Source organism: Sphaerodactylus townsendi, linkage group LG07, assembly GCF_021028975.2.
Source record: "Sphaerodactylus townsendi isolate TG3544 linkage group LG07, MPM_Stown_v2.3, whole genome shotgun sequence".
NCBI classification, from domain to species: Eukaryota; Metazoa; Chordata; class Lepidosauria; order Squamata; family Sphaerodactylidae; genus Sphaerodactylus; species Sphaerodactylus townsendi.
The window spans coordinates 97,351,874-97,375,421 of NC_059431.1; the positions used below are offsets into that span (position 1 = coordinate 97,351,874).

At 44.8% G+C, this 23,548-nt stretch overlaps 1 protein-coding gene and 1 long non-coding RNA gene across 2 annotated transcripts in view; both read right to left on the reverse strand.

Moving 5' to 3' along the window:
• LOC125436252 (ephrin type-B receptor 5) overlaps positions 1-915 on the reverse strand; it is a 194,830-nt gene extending 193,915 nt beyond the window's left edge. The window contains exon 1 of the mRNA XM_048503107.1: positions 306-915. The gene's annotated coding sequence lies outside the window, so the exon portion shown is untranslated. The remainder of the gene's footprint in view (positions 1-305) is intronic.
• Positions 916-5,272: 4,357 nt separating this feature from the next.
• LOC125436853 lies at positions 5,273-16,146 on the reverse strand. The gene is made up of 3 exons (XR_007245127.1): positions 16,091-16,146; positions 13,485-13,506; positions 5,273-7,121 (listed from the first exon to the last, which is right to left on the reverse strand). It is a non-coding gene; the product is annotated as an uncharacterized LOC125436853 (long non-coding RNA).
• Between the last annotated feature and the right edge of the window lie 7,402 nt (positions 16,147-23,548).

Here is a 23,548-nt window from a genome sequence, read left to right on the forward strand (position 1 = left end):
CCCCAGTAATAAAAAGCCCCCCCCCAAAGGTCTCCCTCCCTGTGCTGCGTGGAAGAGCCACCAAGCCCAGCTGTGCAGCAGTTTGAAAGCATGACCTGATTTTGCAATTACGCCTCTCCTCCCCACTCCCCTTTTATACCAGCCATCTGACACACGACGTGCGGGTGGGGGGGTCTCTGCAGAAGGAAGGGGCTGGCTCGCCGCGATGGGCCCAAGTCCTACTGACACAGTTCCCCTAATCGGGGGTCGCAGCGGAGGGGGGATCTGGAGGCAGCCAACCCAACTCTGCCCAGGAAAGTACCAACCTGGCCGGTGCCTGGCGCTGAATCTCCCAGGAGAGGAGGAGCCGAAAACAGTGCGAAGAAGCCCTCCGAACAAGCGTGCCACCTTATGGGATCCCCGGCGAGGGATCCACCTCCCCGCCGTGGGATCTTGCGCGCAGCCCGGCCAAAGGGACGCCTCCGGGCGGGCGCATGCCAGCCAGCCTGTTGTCTGGGGACCCCGGGCGGACCTCGGGGAGATTCACCCCCCGGTTCCGGGCGGCTCTTCTTGTCCTGCCCAGCCTTTTCCCCTCCGGGGGCTCTTCTTCCTCCTCCTCCTCTCCTCCTCCTCCTCCGCTCCAGGAGGTGCCTTCCAGCTGGAGAAGCTGCAAAAAAAGCTCGGTTTGCCCTCCCCGTTTCTGCAAAAGCTCCGGGGCTGGGGGGAAGAGGCAGAGCGCGCGCTCTCTTTTTGCGCTTCTTCGGGGGACTTCGCCCGTTTCCCTTGCAAAGAGATCGGCTTCGGGGGAGGGTCCCGCTTCTCCTCCGGCGGGGGCTGGAGCTACAGCTTCCGTGTTGGCTCGCCCCCCCCCCCCCGCCTTGCAAGGGGCAGTTGCTCCAAATGCCCCCCACCCCCGCCGCTTTGCACCGGCTCCAACGCCCCCCACCCACCGGAGCAGCCCGGCGTCCTGGAGGCGGAGCTCCACGCCGAGGCGCTGCCTTGCCCTGCCTTTCCAAGCTTCTCCTCGCCCCTGCAGGCGGTGAGCTGGGAAGGGGTTTCCAAAGAGCCTGCAAACCACCCCCCGCGGTCCGATCGCTGGGCAGAACGACGCTTCCCGCTCGACGCGGCTGCAAGACGCTCGCTCCGGCTCCGCAATTAGGGGGAGGGGGGTTGCTAAAATGAGAGACGCCCAGGGTTCGATTAATTGCAAGTCTGCAATATAAGCGCGGGTCGTTATTGCCCCAGTCTTCAATTTGTCATAGCACTGGCCGACCTCACGGGGTGGTTGTTGGAAGAACGGCCAAGATGAAAGCTCGCCAAAGCTTTCAAGACTTGCAATGTGCAATAAACGCGCTAAATGTTATCCTGCTCGGGTAACACCCGTCAAACCCACACGAGTGTCACTAGGAGGATGGTTAAAATGAGAGAAATAAAAGTTTTGTTCACTTGCAGTGTACAAAATAAATAATAGATGGGGGGGGGGGGGGGGTCTGAGCCTGGAAGCTCTTTTTTAAATATTGGCTCTTGGCTGATTCTGATCCCTAATGGGAACTCTAAAGCGGTCTCTGTCACTGTTCTGTCTTCCATTCCATCATCACAATACCCCTGTAAAGTAGGTTTAGGTCACCCAACTTGCCTCCATGACTGAGTGAGGATTTGAACCTGGGTGACACAGATCCTCGTGATTTATAGTTTTCCCAATTAATTGAAGTGTGCAGGTGGAACGCTCTGTTGAATGCGACGCAGGCCACGTGGGGCCTATCATAGTTCCACAGGCTATAAGACGTAGTTGTTCTGCCAGGCCTACAGCATTCCACCATTGCTGGCCTCCTTTCCCTCCAGTCTGGAGAACTGGGTTTGATTCCCCACTCCTGCACCTGAGTGGCGGACTCTTATTTGGTGGACCGGTTTTGTTTTGGTGCCCATTCACATGAAGCCTGCAGGGTGACCTTGGGCTAATCACAGTTCTCTCAGAACTCTTTCAGCCCCACCTACCTCAGAAGGGGTCTGTCATGGAGAGAAAGGGAAAGGGGTTTGTAAGCCATCTTGAGTCTTGTAATAAGTGGGGTATAATTCTAAACTCTTCTTCTTTGTCTTCTTCCTTTCCTCTTCTCCTTTCCCTTCCTTTTTTCCCCTTCTTCAGGTTTTTTCCTTCATGTCATTCTTTTTCATCAGGTACACATGAGTTTTACAGTGAGCTCCCCTTCACTGTCAGTTTTATAAGGCATGGGCTGCAATTTCAATCTGTTCAACCTACTGCTGTAAGCTACCCTGAACCCGCCAAGGAGAAGTGCAGCCTAGAAATCAAATTAGAAAATACAAACGACAATATGTAGTGCACAGTTCAGTCTTTCCCCAGCATACAATTGAAAGTATACGGGTGATAATGAGGCAATTGAGGACATTTTATGCTATATCTTGGAGTGCCCTCTTTATGAAGAATGAAGAACTAAACTTATCACTGTGAACGCTGGAAATTTGATTTATTTATTGTAGGACATTGATCCGTATGGATCTAATGGAGTAGCGCTATTTGCACTTGCTGCAAGGAAAATTAGGTTAAATATTGCGAAGTGACCTGCATGTTATATCATTTTACTGTTGTGGTTTTCTTATCATTGCTTTAAATTTATCTTAGGTACATTTAGCTCAATTAGTTGTTAACGTTTGTACAGGATTTTAGCTATTAGGGTGCATTTGTCGTTGTTGTTTCCCCTGTTTTCCCTATTTCCCCTATTTATGGGATTGTATTGTTCTGTATAAGGGAAGATTGTGAAGGCCTACGGCCAATATAATAAAACTTTTTGCTTGCCCTGAAATAAAAAAAAAGTAAATATTTTCATAGTAGAAAAAAATACTACAGGTTTCAGATCTGAGCTACTGAAGGACAAGACAGCTTACAATGTAATAAAAGCTGTTGGCAGGCCACATATAACAAGTAATTTTTTAATTCCCCTTTGCAGTAACACACTAGAACCAATAATAGCTTAAATTTTTCACCAATTAAAGCTTGTATTTAACTTCCTTCTGTTTTGACTATTTCCTATTGATTTATGCTGTCCCCAGTATACTCCACTGTTCCACCACTAAAAAAAATTTGGGCTGCTTCAGAAGTCATCATGTCTTCTTCCAGATCTGAAGCTTTAGTTTCCAATAATGTACTTTCCTGTGTCATTCAGGAAACAATTTCAATCCCATTTATATTCCAAATCTGCACGCTTTTGGAGCATCATTCAAGTTTTCCCAGCTTGCAACATTGCACAATCCTGTTCAAATCGAAAAAGCCAAATGTGTATGCTAAAGGTCAGCATGCGTCAAACCTAGGGGTTTTGACAAGCTAGAGGGGCAGCACTGTGGTAAGAAAATAATGATGGATGGGGATGCAGCTGTGCATGTAAAGTGCCATCAGGTTGCAGCTATCTTATGATGACCCCAGCAAGTGACTTTCAAGGAAACAAGAAGCTGATGTTGTTTGCCATTGCTTTTCTCTGCAGTATCTTCCTTGATGTTCTTTCAAGTGACTTAACAGCAACGCCATAGGATTTTCAGGGCAAGATACATTCAGAGGTGGTTTGCCATCACCATCGTATGCATAGCAACCCTAGTATTCCTTGGTGGTCTCCAAGGAATCCAAGTACCAGCAAGAACTGACCCTGCTTAGCTTTTGAGATCTGACAAGTTCAGGATAGCCAAGAGCACACAGTTTCTCCACTCCAGAGTGGGAGGGCGGTCTATAAACCCAATAAATAATAATAATGTTCAAGTTTTGTTCAGCCGTGTTTGCATATAACGTGTTCTTGCTCCTCTAGAAAATATTCTCTGAAATTCAGTACAAATCTTTGCTGCTGTGGATCCATGAGCAAGCATCCACTTTGCATGCAGCAGGTCCCTGGGTCAATCCCCGGCTCACCTGACAAAAAGGAATCAGGTAGCAGGTCACGTGTGCAGCCTTTAAACTCGGAGCTATGGGCTTCCTCTTCTTTTTAAGCCAAGAAAGGTCCCTTTCTCGGCTTAAAAAAAGAGGAAGCCCAAAGGCCCGAGCTTAGAGGCTTCAGCACCCCTCTCCCTCTCAGAGGGAACTTCTGAGAGTGAGAGGGGCGCTGTGTGCAGTCTCTAAACTCGGCGCTATGGGCTTCCTCTTCTTAAGCCAAGAAAGGGACCTTTCTTGGCTTAAAAAAAGAGGAAGCCCAGAGCTTAGCTTAGAGGCTTCAGTGCCCCTCTCACTCTCAGAGGGAACTTCTGAGAGTGAGGGGGCGCTGCAGCCTCCATTCTGGGTGTTGGGGGGTTAAAGCCAAGAAAAGGACTTTTCTCAGCTTTAAAAAAAGCGAAGGGCAAGGAGGAGGGGGGGTGTTCTCGCTATTTTGCACCCCCCACATGACTTCTTTTGGTGGCGCCCGGGACAAACCGCCCCAGATGTCCCCGTGGCAGCTTCGCCACTGAGCAGGTGATGTGGAAGACCTGCAACTTTGGAGAGCCACTGTCAATCAAAATAGGCAGTGCTGACCTAGCTGAACCAGGGATCTGGCCCAGTCAAAGGCAGCTTTGTGTATTCATGACTTCAAAGAGTAGTGTGAAACAGGTACAATCCAGTTAACAAGCATACCTAGAGGCCATGCTGTAGTTTGGAGACTAAAAGGATGTGGACGGAATGGAGCAGGAGCAGAGGAGAGCGATGAGGGTGATCAGGGGCCTGGAGACACGACACTACAAGGAAAGACTGAGGCATTTGGAAATGTTTAGTCTGGAGAAGAAGAGGTTGAGAGGGGGCATGATTGCTCTCTAAGTATTTGAAGGGCTGCCACTTAGAGGCAGCCAAGGAGCTATTCCTGTTGGCAGTAGAGGATAGGACTCGCAGTAATGGGTTTAAATTACAGGCAGAAAGGATCTGACTGGATTTTAGGCGGAAACATTTCCAGTAAAAGCTGTGCAGAGTAGAATCGGATACATAGGGAAGTGGTGAGCTCCCTTTCACTGTTGGTCTTTAAGCAGCAGCTGGACAAACACTTGTCTTGGATGCTTTAGGCTGATCCTTCATTGAGTGGGGTTTGGACCAAACGGCCTGTGTAGCCCCTTCCAACTCTATGAATAGTCTATGAAATTTAAAAAACAGCCACAGACAGTGTGCCATGCCAGAGACCCAGACAGCAGGGGCTTGCGGCATGCCTGGGCTGGAACAGAAATTCTCATCACAGAATCAGGTCCCAGCTCCTTCCTACCTTTTCAGTGTGATGTAACTCCCTGACACAGTACATTAGAATCAGCAGATGACAGCCACCATCTTAATAAACATTACTATCTTTTTCTCATTATAATTTTAAAAAATGTTCTCACATCTACCACAAACAAAACATACAACATAAAGGAAAAACAACCCATTACACTATATATTGACTTCTAGCTATCTTGTTTTTGATTGAAAGTTAACTCTAGATTCATGCATATAATTATAACATTAGTTCAATAGCTATTCCTTAAATACATTCTAGTGTTCACGATCTACTGTTTTCTTTAGATTTCAAACCCTGCCACTACTTCTCTATTTGGATAGGTTTTCAAAACACGTTCCATAAAAGGTTTCCAGTTTTCTAAAAAAAATGTCCAAACTGTTGTCTCTTACTACTAGGGTCATCAGATTTGCCATTTCTGAATATTCTGTAATTTTTAGAGTCCAGAGTTCTGAAAGCATTACTATTTCTGATTGGTGACTTTGATACAAGAGCATTTATAGTATGGAGCTGTAAAGCCCTACAGGGCTTGGGACTAAGATACCTGAAAGGTGGCAAACACCCTTACAAACCTACCCAATCACTGTGTCTTCAGAGGCCCTGCTTCAGGTGTGTCCACCTTCTGAGAAGAGGTGGGTGGCAACGTGGGAGAGTGCCATCTCACTGTTGACAACAGAAGTCTGCAACTCTCTCTATAGACAGACTCGCTTTTCCCCTTCTGCTGCCTTCTGTCAGCGGGTAAAGATGTTTTTGTTTCATCTAGCATTGCCAGAGTGATCCCTTTTCCTTGCACTATGTTTTAATGGTTGTTTTTATGTTTTCATCTGTGTATTTTAGCTTGATTTTAATTATTTTGATGACTTGTTTGTTTAGTTTTAACATTTTGAAGGTATTTTTAATGACGTTTGTTTTTAATTTGGTAGCCCTGAAGGCCCTAATGAGGGCAGAAAGGCAGGTATAATTTTTGTAAATAAATGAAGTAAATAAACAATGTATTCCCTGGAAATGTTTCAAGGAGAAGACAGGCATGTTCTATACTGTGGGGGCAGCCTTGAATGGACTATACTCTGTCTCAGATAAAGATGTTACTACAGTCAGCTGAGGTGCAACAGTTGAGAAATTGTATGCTTCCCCATTAGAATATAGTCCCAAATGAATATAAGAATTTTTTACAGGCTGCCTTTCTCAAAACCATTATTTTGTGCATCACTGAACATGGTACTTTGATACAAGAGCATTTATAGTTAATTAAACAACTATAATCAAACTTTCACATGGAGTGGGGGGCAGTGGGGGAAGGTAAGCACTAAAACCCAGGCAAAGCATTCTACAACAAAGAAGGTCTGGCATGTTGAGTTCTGTGGCGGAAGAATATACAATCTACTAATATCTTTTTGTGAGACAGTGTATATTTCAGTGGTCTTCAAAGTTGGAGGATTCTTTCAGAAGTAGTTGTTAAGCTTCTGTCTGGGCCAAATGAAAGTACTTTGTTACCCCATCCAGGGCCAAAGCTCTACCAGCCTGGCTTTAGGGGTGGCAGCTGCCTTCTCTGCCTCTAGTACGTGGAGACGAGCTAAACCCCTGTTGTGATCAGCCAAGGTTGAAGGGTTTGGTCAGTAACCAAGCCCTGGCCTCCACCAAAGATGGCTCATCCACCATCTTGTCTGGTCTGCTCATGCAACTGCAAAAGAATGTGTGTGGTGTATTCTCCCCATGGAGTAATTGGAGACTCAACAAACCAAGTCCATCCTTAAAGTTGGAACATGTGACATGTCAGGATGCTCGAAGGCTCCTCAGCAGACTTTAAATAAAGTTTGGTGGACCACTCTCCTCCAGAAAGTGCCTTCTTCCAGTGTTAGGAATCTGTGGGTGCTACTGGGATGTCTCAAAGGTTTGCTGGTCATCTCATCCATCTCTCTGCAAAAGAAACAGAAACAGAAAACATGAAGTGCACCAAACCAAAAAGGTATATAGTGAAGAATGACAATCAAACCCATCATCCAATGCTTGGCTTTTGACTGACTTGGGTCCAACTGGAATGACATCATGTGTTCACATTTAGCTGCTGCTGACTTAGTCAGACCACTGGTCTATCAATTCAGCATTGTCTACTCTGACTGGCAGCCACTCGCCAATGTCTAAGGTAGAGGTCTCTCCCATTGTAAGCCTTTTAATTAGAGCTGATCCTGGGATGTTCTGAGTGAGAAGCAGATACTCTACCACTGGGCCACTCCAAGAATAACCAATTTACAGATCTTTTGGAAGTTTGCAAAATAAATTCCTAACAAAGCCCTGAAAGCTTGCTAACTTCTATCCTTCTGGGAGAATCATGTCAGCCTTCCAGTTAGGTTTATTTGCATCTTTTCACAATAGCTTGTTTTGACATTTACATAAGAGGCAAAAGTCGCACAGCATGACAGAAAGTATAGCCAGTTGAAGAAGGGAAAAAAACAGCAATGTGGAGCAGGTGACTAAGAGAATTACCTTGATGTCCCCTGTCCAATCATGGCATGTGCAATTGCCCCCAGAGTAATCGGAATTTGAAATCTCCTTGTGAGAACTTCTGGCCCAATTTGACATGTGTGTGACTTGAGTATTTCATTGCAGCAGGGTCAGCCAAGACATTTCAGGGCCTGGGGTGGAAAATGCAAATGGCATTTTACCAGCTACTAATTAACATGGGGCACATCATCAGAATGTTCCTGCATCTTTCATGGTCTAAACAAAGAGTAGCAAAGCTCGGGGGTGAATGGAAAATAACAGGTGAAGCTGGCATCTGGCTGTTTGGTACTCTCAAGGCTGTCTGCCAGTACCACATTCCCGTTCATCCAGTGCTTAATTTCTGCAAAGAAACTTGCCACATCCCTCAACCTGAAGCTCTGCCCCAAACCTTTGTATCCCCTGATGAGAGAAATGCATCCTCCTGTGGTAGCACGTCAGGTATTTCCAAGGAAATCAAGTCTGTGACTGAGCCCTGTGTTTGTGCAACTGAAGGGCCTGGCTCCAAGAATCAAAGTCAAAATACATATCTGGAAACATCAAGTGGTAAAGCTCTTTCTGGACTATACCACATCAGACTCCAGCAGCAAAATGAACATCTGTTTGAACTCTAATCTAACAGCCCTTGCCAGGGCTTCTAGCCAGTGCTTTCCTCAGGTGTTACTTCCAATGTGAAGAAAGTTGTTTCGTTTTTAAAATGAATAAACATCAGTGGGCATTCAAACATTGAATCCCCCTATAAGCCATGATCTAAAGTGCTACAGTCCAAGATGAGTTGTAACTTGTGATATTCCAAACATGTAGCTTCCTTCTCAGAGAAAAATGACTCACATGTTGGCGTCCATAGCTAGAGAGAATTTCCTTCAGTGTTAATAACTTGGAGCTGATAATGTTAAGCATTTGTGAGATGAGGAAAATGTATTGAGGGCAGAGAAAGCTTTTGTGATACTCCACATTCTAGGGGGAACAACAGCAGAGATCTCTGTATTTCCACAGCATTCAAGGGAACGTTCCCATGTCTGAAAACACTCAATAAAAATAAGCATTGAGTATCTGGGGTCCCCAGGCACAGGTTTATGTTGTGTGACTGCACTTCAGCTATTACAGAACATAGAGATGGTAGACCAATTTCACACATGCCACTTCAGGTGTTTCTACAAAGCCAGGAATTGTGTTTTCAACTATTTTTTGCATCACATTCTAAATAGATCACTGGAAGTGACCCGGGGTAGGAACCTCTTAGCTCAGGGACCAGGCATTCCCTATCAGTTTTCTGTCAGCATGGCCAATTGGCCATGCTGGTAGGGGCTGATGGGAATTGTAGTTCCTGAACATCTGGAGAGCCGCAGGTTCCCTACCCCTGGGCTAGGCAGTCTCCATTATTTTTGTGTCATCGAGGAACAAGATGCATTCTATCTGAAGCACATTTTTTAATCTGCTCCTTTTTCTGCAGAGCTGTACACAACTGAACCCCCCCCCCCCTTCCTAACTTATGGAGGTATGATTTTGTTCCCTCACCACTTGAGACCCTGGACAGTTGCGGCCAACCCAAGTAAGCAATACTTGACTTTCAGTGGCCTGTCTCAGTGGAAGACATTTTCATTTAGAAAATGTAACTCAGTGGTACAGCAGGCCCCAGGTTCAATTCCCAGCATCTCCAGTTAAACGTCGTTAAACAGAGGATGTGAATTACCTCCGCCCAAGACCTTGGAGAGCTGTTTCCAGTCAGGGTAGACATGACTGACCTGAACTGACCAAGAGTTTGAGTCAGGATAAGACAATATCACATGTGTACATGTTAGGGTTGCTAGCATTGAAACTGGGCCCTCTAGATGTCCCTTTAACCTCAGTTTGATCTGCAGCAATGATTAGGCAATATTATTTGCCTCCACCCCATGAAAAGCTTCTACACATCAATTCTCTATTAAAGGGACAGGGCACTTTCCCCCCCAGGCATTTTGGCAACCATCAAACTAGTACCTGCCTCCCCCCTGCTTGGCTGTTACTAAAGCTTTCACGACCCTGGAGACTCTAGTATTGAATCCACCATGGTGAGAGGGAAGATTGTGTTTTTCTAAGCTTTATGAGTGTATTTGCTTTCTTTATTACCATGGCTCCATTCACCCATCCTCTTCCTCTCCTCTCTCCTCCCTCTCAGACCAAAATGGTAAGTTTGTTGGGACCACAGATGGCTCATTCCCCTCTACTAGTATCTAGAGCCGTGTATATAAACTGTGTAATTTACAATAGCTCCACCTCTCCATAAGATGGTCCTGCCATTTATTGCCACAGACTTTATTGTAAACTACCATATCATTTCTTTTTTTAAAAAAAAATATCTATATAGCACAGGGGCTTTCAGACAGTACAGGGAACAGATCCGGTTAAAATTCATCAGAAAAAAAACCCCAATTGTTTAAAACTGAAAAGAAAATAGGCATATACAATTTTTTAAAAAAATCTCTAAAGATTCCAAGCCAATCAGCAAACTTACTTCTTGCTAATCTCAAGGCTGCAGAAATGGCATTAGCTCAGATTTTTAGAGTGACTTTACCCCAGGTTCGGATAAAATATTTTGCTTAAGGTACCAAATGATTTGAACCAAGGGGTTAAAACTATTTTTTTTTTTGTAATTGACTCCATCTTTGGTGCACGAGGTTCTGCCCCATCCCAACCCAAATTGAGCCTCCATATTTTTTCCCCCAGAATAGCAATATTCCAGCCTTTCTCTAGCAAAAATCCACCCTGGGCCTTAGCCAAGACTGATTCTGGGCTCCATCCGTGACCAGCTATTTTTAAAATCACAAATCAGCAACGCTAATAACAGTCCCACGTTTATTCCAGGGCTTCCACAACAGAGCCACAAATCCTTAATCCCCCTCAGTGGAATTTTTAACCACAGCCATTAACTATAAACTCTTTCTCTCTCCCGCTCTGCTGTCACCCCCCCCTTCCCCTTTTACGCCTGGATGGCTTGACACATATTAAATGGGGTCTGATCCAGCCAGCTGCTCAAAGAAAGGGGAATTTGGCAAGCTCTTTGCGATTTTTTTAAAAGACAGCCATAGGCATTCACATCCTCTCAGGATGCGTGCTTTGGTTCAAGTTGGTGTAGTAAATTTCTGCACGTCTCTTTTTTCTGTTCCATTTTTTACTACAAAGAGGAGCAGCTGACCCATACAGAAGAGCAGCCAGGGCCTCTTCCACTGTGCTGGAGGTAGAGAAAGGAGATGTAGCCGGCTCCCTACTACGGCTGCAGCAAAGCTTCTCCCCTTCTGTGCCGGTGGAATGGCCCGTGGTCCCCCACTGCAGCTCCCTCCTCCTCTACATGGAAGCAAAAGGCTGAGAGGCCTATAGCTTTGAGTGAAGAAGTTTGGGCAAAGTTCCTGTAGCCACAGATGTACACATATGTGGAGGCAGCCACAGCCAAACCTGCCACTTGGAATCCCTCTGCTATCTGAAGTTCATTTCATGCTGCTGTTGAATGTCTCCATTTATTCTGTGCCGGATTCTGCAGCGCACATGTTTTTTTTATGAGGCCTTCTCCACCCGCCATCAGTACAAAAACGTGCATAAACTTCAGGTTGCCAGACTTCAGATGGGAGCGCAAAACAACAGCACCCATTCACACAGTAACCTCCCTCCCCTCCTTATAATCACAATGCTCCAGGGGCCTCTATTTACCCAGGACAGTATCGATTTTCTGGTTCCTGTTCCAGTAAATCACTGCCCTTATTTTGCCCTTTTGGGAGATGTTGAGAATGCCTTAAAATGTTTTGTTCTAGCCTACACACATGTGCACTAGAGTTTTCCAGGTTTCAAAGCTTTCCCACGGGGTCTTTATAAGTGAGGCTGGGGACGGGGGTGGGGGTGGGGGTGGGGAGAGAAGTGCATCTTGATTCATGCTCACACGCATGTAGATGCATGTCCGTGGGCACAGAATATCAGCACGTTCCACCATCTGTCTATTCAAGCATTAGTTGTCAGTGAATTTGTTTGCAGCTAATCTGAAGTAAGGGGAATCGGATCTATTGTGAGGTCAGGCATAGTGTTAAACATTGATTTGGGTGGGGTGCTGGAAATTGCGCTGCTCAGTTTGCCAAAACTACCCGCTTCAGGAGCAAAGTTCACATGTTACAGTGTATGCACATACATCATATTTGTACATGTTTCTGTTGGTAAGAAATAGTCAATGCGCATCCACTTTACAAAGCAAACCAGGGATCAGATAAATGTGTGATTTTAATCTTACGTTCAGCTGTACATGCACTGAGAGTAATGAGGATCCCTCAATATGTGGATAAAGAAAAACCATATGTATACTGTACACAGATTGTATGTGTGTTGACTGTAACTTGTGAACAAGACAACCTAAGATACAAAGGGGACATAACTGGAAGAAATCCATAACGGAATGGGTGAGGGGGGGGGAGATCTCTGAGAGCAATCCTAAGTGTGAGATCACTGTCATTGCAAACACAGAATATCTCTCTCTCTCGTAAACAGGTGGACCCCTCTTCCCACTAAGGGTGGTATGAAGGGACAGGGGCCAAAGACTGGCATCAGAGCAAGGCACTGCTCCCCACAAAATGGATGTCTTTGAGAGAGTTTTGGGATCCATCTTGTGTGTCAAGCCTGGGCAGGAAGCCAGTTGGCCAATGAAATTTTCCCCTAGCTGTACAGTGGGGCTAGCTAATCCCCATTGTGTCACCTTAAGGTGATTCAATCGGTGTGCCAAGCAGACCGTTACTTACCCTGTTTACACCTGTCCCAGCAATCAATCAGTATTCAAGAAAATCGTTCAGGCACTCTCTTAGATCCTGAGAACTCACCAAGCCCCTCATATCTTTTTTATTGGAACCCCAGCAAAGCGATCAATCCTTTTTTTCTGTGGCCTTTCTCCCAGCTTACCTCACATTGCTTCAGGACCCATTTGGGGGAATTAATAACAACAACAACAACAACAACAACAGTTTGTATTTATACCCCACTTTCTCTTCTGTAAGGAGACTCAAGGCAGCTTACAAACTCCTTTCTCTTCCTCTCCCCACAACAGACACCTTGTGTGGTAGGTGGGGGTGAGAGAGTTCTGAGAGAACTGTGACCAGCCCAGGGTTACCCAGCAGGAATGTAGGAGTGTGGAAGCAAATCTGGTTCACCAGATAAGACTCTGCCACTTATGTGGAGGAGTGGGGAATCAAACCCGGTTCTCCATGTTAGAGTCCACCTGCTCTTAACCACTACACCACACTGGTCTTTTGGCCATTCATAGTGTGTGTGTGTGTGTGTGTGTTCTGGATCCGTGTGGCACCTCTCTTTTATGTGTGGGCTCTTTCCTTTGTTCCTGGAAATCCTGGTCATTTTCCCCTTCAGCACTGCTTTCCCTGGACATCTCTTCAAGACTGGTAACTATCACCCATCCCTGAAACCCTATCCAACTTCTTTCCCTTTCAAGAAGTGACTTGCATGCTTTCTGTGTATGTGTTTATGGCTTCAAATATTGTTCTTGTTTTACTATTTTTATTCTTTGGTATAAAACCAATTTTAATTGTACAACTGCCTGTTCATTGAGAGTTTTCACCCAGGTCTATCCTGGAATACATAGGTTATCAATCCCAGTTATTCACACACACACACCCCACCCCCTTACTCTCTGTCTCCAGCTAATTCCCCCAACTAAAACAGAGACTGCCTACTTAGGATAACACCCCCCCACCTTTGAAATCATGTAGGGTCTCTAATCCTACTTCTAGGGAGAACAATGGAAGGGAAAAAAATTACCTTCTGGACAGCCAAGTCGAGCCTGTGTGTGAAAAACAAAGAAATGCAAGATGGATAATGCAAACTCAGGCACACACAGAATCACAACATCAGACATGCCAGAAAGCCCTCAAATATGTATACACAAACTTCACAATACACAAAGCGCAAGGAGAATAGAGGGAAAGGGGGAGGAGAGAGCAAGACTGAGATTTTTTTTGAAAACAAAAGCCAGAATGAAAAGCATAATCCATGTGATAAATCCCCTTTTCTGTGGGGAACATGTCAGGTCCTGAGGAGAAAAAGGACTGGAATGTGCAGGGCAGACCACACAAACCAATGAGACAAAACCACCCATGAGGGCTACGCGAAGGAGGGGTGAGCCAGCCAAGGGGAATGGAGCTCAAAAAAAGGGGGGGGGGGAATGGACAAGATGAGCACAAAGAAAAAGTGCAAAGGTGCACATTGAGGGAATGAGAACAGCCAGCCGAGAAAGGCCAAGGCTGGAAAAAGTGAATGTCACTGTAAAGGAGGAGGTGGGAACAGGTACTCAGTTAATGAATGCAGTCAAGGAGGGGGGGCAGATCCCACACATGCTAAGAGACAATTCTTTCCAACCATTTCAACTTGGTTATGCAGCATATTTCTGGTGACAGAATGTGGAGACCAAAGTCTTGAATGTCAGTGTTCCCTAACCTCATATTGCTAACAAAGCTGTACATATTTATTTATGTAGTACTTCCTCTTGTCCTTCCCTCCCTCTAAGGCATTTGAGATGCCTAGGTGGATTAGGCTGAAAGGGAAGACCTTTTCAGGCATTTTAGTTCCACATATCTAGAGGCTACCCAAAACGCATAATGTTAAATGCAGTGGCCCTGTTCAGCCGCCATGTTGTGTGAAAAAGGGCAACATGTACTTCTCATGCACATACAGCTTCCAAATACATGAACTGACTGCTGGATTTTCAGGATTCGAGTTCACATTCATTTTCAAGGTTCATATTCACATGTACTGAAGCTGCACATGGTAAATACATGTGTTGCCCCTGTTTATACAACACGGTAACAGTGCATATTGGGAGAATCCTTGGTAGCGTTCGCTCCCATTTCATGTAATGAAGAGATCTAGAGTGACTTACATAAGGTCACTTGGCAAACCTCATGGAAGAGAAGGAGAATTAAACCTGGGTCTCCCAGAACTTTAGACCAAACTAGACAATACTATATCCCCCAAGTCAGTCACAGGAATTTGGACCATTTTAGAGCCTACAGAGGAGGTGTGTTTTTTTGTGTTTTTTTTGGGGGGGGGGGTCACCACGAGTCAGAAGGAATTAATGGCACAACATACACACATGGGCGGGGGGGGGGGGGGGGGGGGGTTACATTTAAAAATGCCACAGGCCCCATAGAGTTTTTAGAAGCCCTCCAAAACAGGATCTAAAATTGTCCATACATGCAGTTCACAGCAGAGTTGACTCCCATGGAAGTAACTCTGCTTAGGTTCACACTCTTTCAAACCTACCTTCCAGCCCCTTTAAAGTTTGCCAACATGCACAGAATCGCTAAGGAACACTTTTTAAAAAGGCATTACCTAGTTTATTTCTAACCCCGCTTTTGACCTAAGCAGATGCGCAAGGGAATTTACAGCAAAAATAAAATACCTAACATTTAATTTAAAGATACGGCACCTGTCATTTGTCTGGCAGGAGGAGAGACTTTAAAAGCCTTGTCATTAATTACCTCCAGCCCTCTGGCACACTGTGTAATTCGTGAAAGGGTTTAAACTGACAGAGACACAAATGTTTATCTTTAAAAAAATCATGATATAGCTTCTCACCAGCAAGGGAGAGGAGAACCCACAGAACAAAGATCTTTCCCGCCTTATAGAAACAGTTTCCTAAAGAGTATATGGAAAGTGAAAATATCACCACTCTTGGTCAAATTGCCCCCAAATGAAACAGCTTTTCCAGTTCATATCAGGATGTCAGTGACTGCCATGGTTTGTTTCCCTTTTTAAAATTGCAACACAAATGGAAAGATTTTTCTACTACTTTTAGGGGCTGACTGCCCCATCTTTCGGGAGGGAAAAATGCTTCTGTCCAGTTGCTGGCTAGAGACAGCCTTTTTTTTACCCCCTCCAAAGTCTCACAGCCATCATGAACTTTTCACACACCTGATGCCAGCTATGTTTGGCCTCCGGACAAGGGAGTGCTGACATGTTCATACCTGTCTTGCTGGAGCTAGGCAGCCGTTCCCAAGATCTGAAGATCCATCTGGCTCCTATCACTAGTGCAAAGCTATAATTCACAGTGGTTTTGAAGCATAAGCTTTTAGGCATAATAAATGAGAGACATCCCCTGTGACACACACCATAATAGTCCAGAAGTGGCAAAGGGCATTCATGGCCTTAAGCTTTTCCATGTCCTCTCACTGTTCTCGTAGCCCACCTGCTTTACAGATGCTCTTGGACGAAGTCCATTGTCTCAGGTCCCTTTTAATTCACATTTCAAAACCACAGGTGCTTTCCTGTGTTAGATTTTGTTTAGAATTATGGATCTGCCCAGTAGTGTGTGTGGGTGCAGTTTATAGAAACTTCTCAAGAGATAAAATGTAAAAGGTAAAACTTACATTTATTCAAGCAACTCCAGTTCACAGTTTTGTTCCAGGAAAAAGGTATATAGAAAGAAACCCTAGTCTAAGAGAATACTTTCCCTATGGACAAGTGGGCACTCTACCGCGCCATCACGTGTGTGCAGGTGAGAGAATGCGACAGTGGGAAAGCCCCACTGTGGCAGGCTGCCATTGACCATGTGCTCAGGTCAAAGACTACGACAGAAGTGAAATCAGCATGGGGAGGAAAGGAAGTTAGTGGGCGGTCTCCTGGCCCAGACAAGGAGGGCAAACAAGAGAGGCAACATCACAGTTAGAGTGATATACACAGCACCCCCCATTGTCCAGGCATGCAGAAGTCGCTTATTCCAACATCCTGGCCCTGGAGAGTGACCTGAATTGGGGGAAATCCATGGATGGAATGGGATTCTCATTCTCTACTGATGGGTTGATTTAGGTATTTATACCTTGCTTTTCTCCCCAGTAGGGAGCCAAACCAGTGTATAACATTATTCTTCTCACCTCCACTTTATCCTCACAACAACTCTGTCAGGTAGGTTAGGCTGAAAGAGAATGCTTTAGGGTTACCCTCCTGTGCTCCTTGGCAGAATGGGAAGCCAAACCTAGCTGCCCCAGATTTTGGCCTGATATCATAACGCCTGTAACATCCCGGTTGGAAGTGGCTAAAATATAGAATTGCCACTTTAATATAAGAATCTAAGAACTCAATTTCAAGCTGAAATTAAAAAACAGCCTTCAATATGCTTGAAAGATATGGGAACTGTTGGGGGTGGGGAGGGTATGTCTGCCCATTTCTCAAAGAAGTAGCCCAAATTCCAGGTATTAGAGGGGTTAGTTCCTTTAAAGGGGAGTTCTTCAGATAGTGACTCCAAAGGTATCCCAAGCCATTTGTTCTAGCAAAGCAAAACAGACATCAAATAGCTCTTTAATAGTGAATGAAGTTTATTCCAGCATAATCTTTTGTAACTTATATGAGGAATAACATTTGTTAGTCTTTAAAGTGCCACTGGTTTTCTGTGGTCCCTTCTGCACATTCAATCTACTTTCACAATGGTTTGCAAGTGGATTTTGCTATTTCACACAGTAAAATCCAGCTGCAAAGCACATTGAAAGTGGATTGAAAGTGCATTATTCTACATGTGCGAAAGGGGCCAAAATCAGCTTAATTTCAGAATCTCAGGACACTTTTACCCATACAGAACAATGTATTTTCAATCCACTTTCACAACTGTTTGCAAGTGGATTTTACTATTTTGCACAGTAAAATCCAGCTGCAAGGTGCATTGAAAGTGGATTGAAAGTGCATTATTCTGCATGTGTGAAAGTGCCCTGAGAGAGAGAGAGCTTGCAACTTCGAGATGCTTCTGCCAACTCAGTGATCTGTCTGCCTAGAATGTCAGTATATTATAGCATCTAAGGTGCTGTTTCTCCACACACAAAAAGATTGCAGGATTTGTGTATGGGTGAGTGTGTGTTGATGTTGGTCATGATGTTGGTCATCTGTTGAAGGCTTGTCCAGAGCCATTTCAACCCCCTGAAGGGATAAATTTACAGTTATTAAGAAACATTACAATAATTTTGTAGCTGGTTCTGACCTCCCCCTTGGCAAGCCCAAAAATAGAACCATTCACAAATTTCAAGTATGTAAAAGGAAAACTGCTGTTCAAAGGGATAGGAAGAAGTCCATCCACAAGGGATTACATGGGCAGAAATAAGCTCTCTAACTTGAAGCCAGTCTAAAGAGAGGGTATATATATGATTTGTAGCAAGGGTGTCCAACTCTGACTCTCCGGAGGTTCATGGACTACAATTCCCATCAGCCCCTGCCAGCATGCATTATAATGTAGCAGTTGTTCTGACCCTGATGGCCTGGGTGGATTAGCCTGCTCTTGTCAGATCTCAGAAACTTAGAGGCATCATTCCTTGTTAGTACTTGGATGGGAGACCACCAAGGAAGTCCAGGATTGCCGTGTACTGGCAGGCAATGGCTACCCATCCATTTGTCTTGCTTTGAAAACTCTTCCCAGTCATCATAAATTGGCTGCAATCTGACCACACTTTCTACCACCACAACTTTTCTTGCTTCAACCAAAGGATGCTGAGAATTGTTGTTTGTCACAGGGGCTGAGACTTCTGCAAGGGTCCATCCACCACAGTAACAACACTCTCTATTTGTTTGTTTGTGTCCAGAGATCTAGACTAACCTAGGGGGGGTGAAGCAGTCCAGACTACTACCAAGTTAATGGTGATGCATTACAATGCTCATTGTTTAATGTATTGTCAAAGGCTTTAATGTATTGTTTAATGTATTGTTGAATGCTCTTTGTTTGTTTGTTTGTTTGTGTCCAAAGAACTAGACTTACCTAGAGGGGTGAAGTAATCCAGACTACTACCAAGTAGTAGTAGTAGTTTGTTTGTTTGTTTGTTTGTTTGTTGTGTCCGTTTGTTGTGTCCAAAGAACTAAACTTACCTAGAGGGGTGAAGTAGTCCAGACTACCACCCTGGTGATGCAGGCCTCAGTGGGAGATACTAGTGATCTCCCATGTGTCTGATGGCTGAAAGCAAGCCAGGCCACTTTTGAAATATCTGTGGCCCGATCATTTTGCCACCTCAAGCAGTTACTTGGATATCTTGGCCAGAGATCCAGCCTGACTAGAACAGACGGCAACCCCACGTGAAATTCATTCCCACCCCTGCAGACAACTATTGAATCAAAGCCATAAATAAATATGCCATGATCAAGCATGGATATTCCAAGATATGGCAAATCTCTAGCAGCAGAGCCAGAATTTTCCGCTTTACATGTGACCTCTGTTTAGAATCCATAGTAACAGTTTGCTGGTCAATATCTAATGTATCTGTGCCATGCTGTTAAAGCTAGGGTTGCCAACTCCTGGAGAGTTGGGGTAGAGCTAGGGGAGGATAAAGACCTCAGTGGAGTCCACTGTCTGAAGGATCCATGTTCTCCGGGGGGCTGATCTCTGTAGTCTGGAGATGAGGTGTGATTCCGGGGGGTCCCCAGGCCTCACCTGGAGGCTGGCATCCCTAGTTCAAGGCTTAGCACCCACCAGCACAAACAGAATTACAACGGCAGAGCTGGAGGGTAACAGAAAGGCAATGCTGTGTGTTGACAAGTACTGCAAATAGACCAGTTTATATACTCAATGTAGTTTTCAAATTTTGAAAAATGATGGCCTTCTTGGGGGAAAAAATTCAAGCTAACCACTTGAAAAACAGCACCTTTATGAATATTGGAGTATTGTGAACAAAATCACGGTTGCTGAGTATCTCTGGGTCAGCCCAGAAAGAGGGAACTGCAATGCTTATTCATTGCATTCTTTTGTGCTTCTCAAACTTCTGTTGATATTGTTATCAAGATTTCTGTGAGAAACATCACCTTTTGTTCTTTTTGAAAGCCAAGAGATGTGTCAACACAATAGCACTAAGATTCAAGGAAACAATCGCCATTCGATCTGAAAAAAATAATCTCTGCTACTACTACAGACTTAAGTAATAATTACACAAGCTCTTGAAGTGTTTTTCTACAGTCTACTTCTAGCCTGGGTATTGTTTTATCAGACTGATTACTGGGCTGCTAAATGTTCTTTTGCTGCTTTTAATCCCCTGGATAGATGTTGATGTCTGGATTTTCTGTCACAGTTTATTGTTTTTCAACAGTTTCATGCCGCTGTATGATTTGATGGTGTTTTTCTCAAGACACCTCAAGCAGGTTCTCCACAGAAGTGGCATATAAATTTCCAAAGTAAATAAATACAATCCTCTGTGCATTTAAACCTTCCTGACAGAGGTGTTCTCCAAAGCTTCCAAACTATGAAAAATGTTTCACTGCACGGTTTTCTGCTCCATCTGAGTTTTCAGCCCAACCTTTTCTTCCTGGATGATTAAAGCCCTTGCTTTTGCAGACAGGCCCTACCGGGAAGAAAATGAGTTTATTGCCACAAACAGGGATATGTGGGTAAAGGAGTGGGGGAAGATACTGCTGCCTGTAGAATCCCTGCCAGATCTTCTCCCAAGCCCAACCGCCTGCTGGGTCAGTGGGAAACGGGGAGGGTATTCAGTCCATTCTCTGGAAAGACCTGCAGGCCAGCTGGGGTGGTGTTCATTAACAGCTGCTGGCTCCATGCGTACCTGAATGCCCTGCCTGGCAGATTAATTCAAAGCTGCCTGGGCCGGCAGACACTGTGGGGATGCTGCAGCTGCAGCAACAGAGGGGGAAACCCTCTTTTGAAAGGCTGCAATTCTGGCTCGGGAACAGAAACCCGCAGTTCAGAAATGAGGAGGAATGAATGCGCGTCTGTGCAGTTTGCTAAAATCCTTAGAAACTTGGAGAGGCAAATATTAATCCACAAGAAAGGAATGGTCTGCCATTCCTTTCCACACTCTTCTTAACTAATCTACGGCCCACTTCTGGCTACTTACAAAGCCGTCGGAGAACTCTTTCCCTGCTGATGGCTCTTTATTTCATTTGGCACGAGTGCTGCCAATGTTACCTACAGTGCCGGACATAAAGAATTTCTCCCCTGATCATGCATCTGTCCCCTTTTTGCACCCAGTACTTATTCACACATTGCCATTCCATTTCTTTTATCATGCTGGTTAAGGCAGAAAAAGTAAAACTATTCTTAAGGGGCTTTCAGACATGCCGAATAATTCCAACACACTTTAGCAATTGTTTGTGGGTTGATTTTGCCATTTCACACAGTAAAACTGGATGACAAATCGCACTGAACAGTGTTTACATGAGAGAAAAGAGGCTCAGACATAAGGCAAAACTCTTGTTGAATACCATACTTAGGGTTCCCAGCCATTTATATCTCCAGTCTTCTGAACCTCTTGGATTGGAGGAAGGTTTCCTGGGCCAGAGGTTCCAAATTTGGCTGAGCATGGTGGCTAAGATGTCTTTACCCCAAGATAACTGTTTTGGTCATTAACATGGTCCCTCTCAGAAACTCTCTGGGCCAAATAGACAAAAGAAATATTACCTACAGATATACCTAAGCAACTGTGTCACTTTTTGTCAATGAAAAGCCATTATAGGAAGAAGACAGGTTTGGATTTATACCCTCCTGTAAGGAGTCTCAAGGAGCTTACAAATTCCTTTCCCTTCCTCTCCCCACAACAGACACCTTTTGTGGTAGGTGAGACTGAGAGAATTCTGAGAGAACTGTGAGTAGCCCGAGGTCACCCAGAAGGCTTCATGTGGAGGAGTGTGGAAACAAATCCAGTTCACCAGATAAGAGTCTGCTGCTCATGTGGAGGAGAGGGGAATCATACCGGATTCTCTAGATTAGACTCCACCAGTTCTTAACCACTATACCATGTTGGCTCTCAAAGAAGGCTCCAAACTGATTCTGTGGAGGGTGGGAAGAAAGAGAGACAGAACATTTTCAGGGGTAGTCCCCTCACTTTTGGAACTCCCTCCTCCTTGAGACTCAAGTGGCACTTAATGTACCTTTATTGTGCCAGGCCAAAACATTTCTCTTTACCCAAGCTTTTAAATAAGGAGTGTTATTCTTAGTTGTTCCATGGTTTTCCCCAAACCCGAGGACTTTTTAATCAATATAATTTTAGGCTGCTTCATTTGCTTTATGCTTCTTTTGTGCCCTAGCATGTTTTTAGTGACCTGTTTTTATTGGCTTGTCATTTTTTCATTGACTTGTTTTATTGGCCTGTTGTGTTTTATTGGCTTGCTTTGTTTTATGGTTTTAATTGGAGTCCCCTCAAGCAAGTTCTGAAGGGTTTTCTAAATAAACATTTACGTGCATCTAACCCAGAATTGCCCATCTCCAGTTGGTGGCTGAAGATCTTTCTCTATTACAATTGATCTCCAGGTGAGAGAAATCAGTTCCCCTCGATAAAACGGCTGCTTTGGAAGGTGAGCTCTGGCCCCTCTTACACAAACCTTTTAAAACGTTTTGACGCAGGAAATAAAGCATTTCCTCCATGGAGTTCCACATTGTTTTCACCCCCAAATGTTTATTTCCAGCCTCAAAATGTTTAAATGAATCCCCTTTTAAAATGATTCTCTGGTTAAAACTTTTTGAAAACATCTTCAGTTGCTGTGTAATTTATTGACTACGTTTCCAGGCTTCTCTGCTTACCTGAACTTCCTCCTTGACGCTATTTTATGAGGTCACAGTTTCCCCTCACCTGTTTATTTGCAGCATTTCTCTATTTATTCTTTTATTTGGGGGCGGGGGAATCTTCAGAGCACTGAGTATACAAGGAGTACAGAATGCAGCACGAGGCTGAGAAGCATTGGAGCATCTTTTCAACACAAAACTCAAAAAAAGGGAAAAATCACAAAATGGCATTCAGAAATCACAAAATGGAGGCCAGGAATCATTTCAAGGGGGGAGTGCAGACATACATCATTGTAAAGGGGGGGGGGGTTGAAAATGTTTTAGAGAATTTATGTGGAAAGAACCAATGTCTTCGGTTCCTGTGTGATCTATTTGCTATATTTCTCACACTTCTCTGCTTTCCCTGAACTGCCTCCTTGGATCCATTTTGCCAGCTCACTTTCTGTTTCCTCTCATCTGTTTATTTGCTCATTTTTGTGTATTCATTTTAATGGGGGGGGGGCGCAATCTTCAAGGTATCAGTTATAAAAGGAATAGTGAATTATGGCAAGGAGCTTTCAGGCACTGAAGCATCAATTCAACACAGAATTCCCCAAAAAAGGGGCCGGGAACAGAGGTGGGATCCACCAGGTTCTCACAGGTTCCTGAGAGTAGGTTACTAATTATTTGTGTGTGCTGAGAGGGGGTTACTAATTGGTGATTTTGCCATGTGATTTTTGCCTTAGTTACGCCCCTCCTCTCAGCAGTAGCATGCAGAACTTGAAGCAGTCTAGCAGGAGGTGCACCGGCGTGCGTGGCAGCCTGCGCCTGCATGCATTCGTTTCCCACCCAAGGACCAGCGCAGCAGCTGCGTCCTTGCCACAGCCCCACCCAGGAATGCCCTGCCTCTGGAATGCCCAGCCACGCCCCCGTCATGAACTGCTCACAAACCGAAAGTGAGAGCTGTAACAAGTCAAGTGGGAAAAATAAAACATTGCCTGCTCTCCACACAACAAGCAGGAAACGTTTTCAAAGTGACTTCAGGAATAAAAAGTCACTAGTTTAGCATTTTTGGAAAAGTCCACTTTGAATAAAAATAAAACATCTTCCCCAAATGTTTTTTGGGGAAAACTGCAAAATTCCACATCAAAATGCTTTTTAAAATGTTTTGAAGATGTTTTATTTGTGGGCCGTTGATTCAACACAGAACTACAAAAGGCAGGGATCACAAGGGGGCCGCAGGGACTCACCGTGGCTGCCATTTGCTGCCAGGGGAAGGACGGGGCCCTCTCCTTCCCTTCCGGCTGGGTAGGGGCGGACCCGTCCCATGGGGATGAAGTCAGCACGGCCCTCGCCTGCTGACTGGCTGGCG